Source organism: Trematomus bernacchii, unplaced genomic scaffold, assembly GCF_902827165.1.
Source record: "Trematomus bernacchii unplaced genomic scaffold, fTreBer1.1, whole genome shotgun sequence".
Taxonomy (NCBI): Eukaryota; Metazoa; Chordata; class Actinopteri; order Perciformes; family Nototheniidae; genus Trematomus; species Trematomus bernacchii.
Window position 1 is genome coordinate 2209294 of NW_022987662.1, and position 6794 is coordinate 2216087.

The window sequence follows — 6794 nt, forward strand, 5'->3', positions numbered from 1 at the left end:
CGTCAGGACAGTGTTCAAATCTGGATCAGTTTTTATCAGATCCGTTGCAGCCCCTTTTTTAGAGATTTGGGTATGGAGGAAAATAGAGAGGGTTGTGTTTTCTGACACTTGGTGAGTTCCCTGGAACACCGGGGACACATATTCATGTATAAAAGACGTACAAAAGTGCATTTTGCATGATAGGTCCCCTTTAAGTAATTTGGCAAGTTTGCTAACTCACTTCAGAGTTCACCAATCAGACAGTGTTTTGCTGAAGATAACACCTTTGAAAACAATAACATTTGTGACACGTGTTGCTGCAATGTTTTATGAACTTATTATTTACTGAGTCATCTGATTAACAGAAAGCAAACGTCAGTGACTCTTCACATGCTTTTTTTCCCTTTTAAAACCTCTCAAAATGAACTCCTTACTCAAGTTAATTCTTATGTCAATAACTACTTACATTTTTATTAAGATCGACAGCAGTGGCAATTGTACCCCCAACCCCTGAAGTGTTAACACCACTTATTAATATAACAACTTTGCAATACAGATCAGTTCCTTTTCCATCTTATCTCTGCATCTCTTTCATGTATGTTTAAAATGTACGGATCTCCATGCAGAAAAGTTACACACTCTGAGTAATTGAATAACATTTATATTTCATGCTTTCCCTCAGCTGTCTGTCACATTGATTCCCACGTCAGGTTGTGTAATTTCAGTCATGATGACATTGAATCTGTCAGGTGGTACGCAGAGAGACATTACCTAACCTCGACCAACACACATGCACACACACACACTTACATACACAAACACACATACAATTTGAGACGTTAGCTAACCGTTGACTTGACAGGCCCCCAAAGAGCTCATTACGTAGACAGCTGTAAAAACACACTTGGCCTTTCACTACAGCTCAGGTAACCATTAATGTGTGTGGGAGAGAGAGGGAAACATCGGAGAGCACACCTGCTGCAATGTGTGTAGTGAGTCAGCAACTAACTCTGAAAATAAATAAAGAATTTAGGACTATGATTGAAATTGTGAGATTGTGAGTCCTTCCACCAGCTGTGTTGTCGACTAAAGGTACATGACTGGACCCGGGTCAGACTGGAGTCTCAAATTTGATGACTTTACATTTGACAAAATCAAAAGAGCCTTGCTACTCAACTTGATCTCTAACATCAATGACGTGTGACTTCACCTTTTCACTTGAAAATACTTGATACCTTACCCCATATAAATTATGAACTTATTTATGTGCCACGAATCAATTCTTCAATCCCAATTATGCAATGGTCTACAAAAAACCCAGAATTGCAGTTTGCAGGTTTTGATAAAGATTGCATTGTAGTTATCTGAGACGGTATTGCCTGGTAAAATGTGTAACTTACCGGTGACATCCAAAACAAAGATGTTGTTTCACCTCTACCTACGAGACTAAATAGGATCATCTATCCCTGCCACCTAACTTTAGTTTTTGAACGAGTAAAAAACATTTGTCAAAACTATTTTTCTGGGGCTTTTACAATCCAAAGGTTGGCTGCACACCGGTATTTTTTTTGTGGTATTTAGCCTTTATTTATACAGGTGAATCTCATTGAGACACAAGGTCTCATTCTCAAGAGAGACCTGCTCAGTGGTAACACCACCACACAAAGTTACAGACAGACAGGACACTAAACACAGAGGCAACAATCAAATAAAACATCGTAAAAGGTAGTCAGATATTGCAGGTGCAGATGATTTCTGCTTTTTTTAAATTAGTTTAAAATCTGTGATGGGTCTCAAACTGGTCAGCTTAAGTTCCTACTGAAGTGTGTTCCAGGTTGAGGGGGCAAAGTATGATATATATATATATATATGGTATAAATGTTCCCTTGCTTTTTTTAATATTTTGACTTTTGATTGAAAAAAGGTCCCGGACTGACCTTTTGAACCCTAAGTCACGCAGCTTAAGAAAGTATTTCTGTTGGCAGTGGCTGCAGCGAGGAGAGTGAGACTCACTCCGGGCATAGAGCGTCTGCAGAGTCACGACAGGCGATGGAGGAACAGTCTGAACCCGGTCTTTGTTTACTTCACAAGTTTCCCCTTGAAGTTTGGAAAACAGGAGAAGTTCTGGTCCCTGTTTATCAGGTCAGATCATAACAGATGTGTCAAGTTGACACCGGAAGAAAAATCATTTAGATATTTTGATAATATGCTTATTAAACATTGTTTTAAGACTCAAGCTCCTTTCACATGCATTGCAGCCCTCAAAATGAACCCTAACCCAGACATTACCATTGATGCCAGAATCATTCGGAGTGGACATCCAACAGACTTTACCCTGACAACTCATAGGTCTGTGTAATAGGCTTTAAACCTGGATTAGCAAGGCTAGCAAATAATATATCTTTACTTAAAGAAGGAATTGAAAAACTGACTAGCCTGGTTTTGTAAACAGCCTCTGTCTCACTGAACTCAGGTAAATTAGGTCAGGTCTCTATACTTTAGCCAGACTTCACTGGGTGTTTTCTTACTATAAATGCAGCTTAGTGGAAAGATAGAGTCAATATGATGGTCACTGGCGAAATAAATAATGCCTAATACCAGAAAAGGTTATCAAAATACATATTGTCTCGTCACACACCTGTTAACCTTGAGCAGCAGCCCGGCTCGTACTCGACTATCTGAGGCTTTTTTCCTCCACTTTATGAGAAATAACTTGCCTGCTCTGATAGGATTTAAATGAATAAGCATTTCATACCGAGACTAAATTAAGGTATTATATGTTTGTTTTCTTTGCATTGCAGCAGGGGAAAAGTGAGGTCTTGTATTATTATAACCATGTGTTTGGAGTTTGGAGTGAGGCTGCAGCCCAATGAGGAAGATTATTCTGCACTTACCGGCCAGAGGACTTTTGCTGATCTGTTTTCTTTCATTTTATTTTTGGCATATTGATCCAGAGAGTATAGCATTGGCTCCAGAAACTGTCGTGTGAACTTGTTCAGTTTTTAAGTGCTTATTTTATTACGGCTAATTCCAATTAAATACTTCATCCCATTTAATGAACCCTTACGAGAAATCGTAATGAGTAATGCCCCAGAAGCATAAATCCAAACATTACACAACACATGCGGCCGACTTATCCAAATAAAAATACAAGATGTTTTTATCAACAACAGAAAAATGACTACAATCCTGACGTAGAGTATTGTAATAACGCTGAGCTGTCTTATTGTGCTTGTTATTTTTCACAATCCTTGAAAATAAGCATTCAAATCCTCTGTTTAAAAAAACTCATGTCCAGTTCACTATCAACATCTTAATGTGGTTAAGGATGCTTTGGCTTTTTTCGTCCGAGAAAGAGCTCAAGGGATTTTATCACTATCGTGTAAATTGGTCGTCTGATCTACTCTTTTTCAATCTAAAATGTTTCGTTTATGAACTGCATTTCAATCAGGAGAGACGGTTTTGATGTAATAATACATATTTATTGCGCAGATGCACAAATGAATGCAATGGTAATTTTGGCGATTAGGCCCCGTTGTGCAGGAAGTATCATTCGGGAAGGTAGAACCGATCCGATGAAACCCCCCCGGGGTCTAGACACTGGTGGTTGTGAATGGATAGTTGGGTCGGTCTGAAGAGGAGTGGTTTAGCTTGACCCTGGATTCAGAGGGACCGGAGGTGAAAAGGGGCGGAGGAGGGTTGCGTAGAGTCACCTGAAATGACAGCTGTCAGAGGGGGAAGAGCAGACTTAAAAGGTTTGACAGAGCGCTATGATAGGCTCTTGGGAATAGAGCGAAGTGATTGGTTAAGCTGAAGAGTGACGCCCCCGGTCACTTATTGAGAGGAGAGAGAGTAGTAACATGGGAATAGAAATACGTGAATGAGTAAAGACGGTCTTCCTGGTTGAACTTGCGCTGAGCTTCATTTGTGCTTTGTCTTTGTTCTTAAGCTTTAACAAACAAACACTTTGATTGTAATAGCTTAAAGCTTTTGGTCCTGGATATCATCATTGAAATCTAGCAGCAATATGATGGTGGTCTTGTTGTGGGTTGGTGGGTTTTCTCTTATTTCTTCTCCTGTTTTGTAATCTTATTTTCTTGTCATGCAACGGCCACATGGCAGACAGATGTTGTGACCTAGAGTTGTGACAGTTTCTCAACATTAATAAAGAATAATGTGGTTTTTAAATAATAACATATTTCTCTTCTACTAAGCCATCGTCTATAAACTTTCGTCAACTCAAGAAATACTTCTGACGGTTTGAAAATTCTGGTGCTCTTCAATGAACTGTCAGAATACATTTTGCAAAGATTTACCACACATCAGGGATTGTAGAAAGACTACTATCTCACCATCTCACTGCATGTTTTAGCAATACACTTTTCCTGCTGTTCCATTACGTTGTCTTCAAGTCCGTTTTAAAGTCTTGCATTCAGCGTTACTTCATCATTTGTATTTCACTTTAAAATGTAATGTGTTTTTCCTAAGCCCATGCTACACTCTTTCTCCGAATTTCATGAAAATATGTCCAGTAATTTACCCGTTATCCTGGCAATGAAAAGAAAAACAAACCAAGCTGAAAACATAACCTTTTTGGTGGCGGTGATTATTCCATGACTCTGCATTTCCTCTCTTCATTTTGGCCTGTTTTAGCTCATTGTTTTTGGACTATTTTCCTATATTTGGAGGTTAATTCTCCAAAAGGCAGGGTGTGTTTCCACAAATCTGCACCCAACACATGACCCTGTACAGACACATGATAAGACCCTTGGTTAACCCTCATTGAGAGTTTTTGGGAGGAGCTGCAGAATAAAATCCTCCCTCATTTCCCTCCATGTGTTTAGAATAACAGAGGTGCAGCTGCTCACATCACTTAACTCTGCTCTCTGGTGTATTTCAAGCGAAGCAGGGCCTCGTTCACTCAGCACAGCAGCTCTGCCAGAGGAGGGATGTTTGCCATTACAAATTTAAATAACCTTTTTTCCCTGTGTTATGTAACCAGGATCCATACACTGCCATACAGCTGTGTTCTTCCATACTGTAATACTGCCCTTACACGTTCAAAATAAACACTGCCAGAGACACGCATGCATAAAATGACTTGGTTTTCTAGTAGTCGAATGCACATTTAAGGAATGGAAATGAGAGGAAAACAAAATCAATGTGTGCCTATTCTAATAACGTCATTCATAATAATGTGACCTAAGGATTCTCTGTGACCTCGGAGAATATATCTGATGGTTTAACTACCTTACCTGCTAATTTCTAGACATGAATGAAAGCAACACGATAAATACGATTTTTTGTTGCACAGGTTGTCGGGACCGGCTCCTAATTAAGAATTGAGAGCAGCAGGGTGCCCTCTTCCTTTCACTGCTTCATAAACAGAGGCAGAGAGCAGCACTCTGATCCTTCCTTTACTAAATGCAGTGCCGTGTCAGCAAGAAACTGGCCTTTACTGTAGGTCTTTTTGAGACTTTTTGCCCCATAACCCTCTCTGATTATGGTTGAATTTAGATATTTTCGATCAACAGTTTTGCTTGTCTAACAATTTTCTGCAGGCTTTTTTTGTTTATTGGTTTATTTATATCAAAATCCATTCTTACACATTTTTGTATTACTCAAGAGGCTGGATGTTCCGAAATTATCGGACACCCAGGATAACTAAAGAAGACCTGCTTCAATCTTAAACATTTTTGAGAGATTGGAATAAAATCTCCTGGAAGAAGATCTTCTCAAGCACAAACTACTATACAAGCACTTTGTAGAAAAGTCTAACGTAATGTGAAGGAGCAAGGGCATGGAAATTAACTTTTCGAATGTTAATAATAAATTAAGTGAGGAACTACTAGTACTACCTGGCAAACTGTAGACCAGTGTGTAAAGTTAAAGTAGGCCCTGTTAACAGATAAGGTAACATGTGGGGTACCACAGAGCTCCATTGTAGGACCATTGTTGTTTTGAATATGAATATTGATGTTATGGCGGCAATAGAGAAATCTAAAATGATGTCGAATGCAGATGATTCTACCATGATTGTATCCCGTAAAGTCAAAAGGGTAATACATGAGGCTCAGAACAGAACTGTAGTTAGACAAACGTCCATTTTATTTAACATTTAACAGAAAAGCAGTACAATTTTGGTACAGTGTGGTAAATACTTGTGTATGCTGCTCTTGCTCTTTTGCACTTTTTGCATATCATGTATTTTGTTTTTACCATGTTTGTAAAATGTAATTTTCTTAAATGTTTAATGTGAGGGACTGCGGATGGAAACTAGCTCAAAGCTAAATCTGGCACTGTTACGCTTGACACATTTGAATGTTTTAAGTGTTCATTACTGTGCATTGTCCCTGCCAAATAAACGATTAAATAAGGAAATATTATAGACCCTTAAACCAGAGTTACATGCCTTTGAGTGTCTATCAATAAATTCCTCTTATGGGAAGAACATACCAGCTAAAATCTTTTATAAAACTGCAAAACAGCTTCAGTTTAATTTATGTCGCCACACTTGTTGCAAAGCTGTAAATGTGACTGGGCCTTACACATTTTAATGGCAGCTGTACCACTGTGGGTTTGAAGAAGTCAGGGGGTCTCAATCAGGGCAATCAGAGATAATTATGGGATGTTTATAATCTTAAGGCCTAAAACACACGTAAACATGTACGCACACGCAGACAACCACCCACACGACACATTCTTTACTCATTCACTCATGTAAACAGAAAACAACGACACTAGATAGATCCCTCTTTTATGGAAATGTTTTTAGGGTATCTCGGTCTAAAGTTTCTAGATCCTCAAGAGCTCAA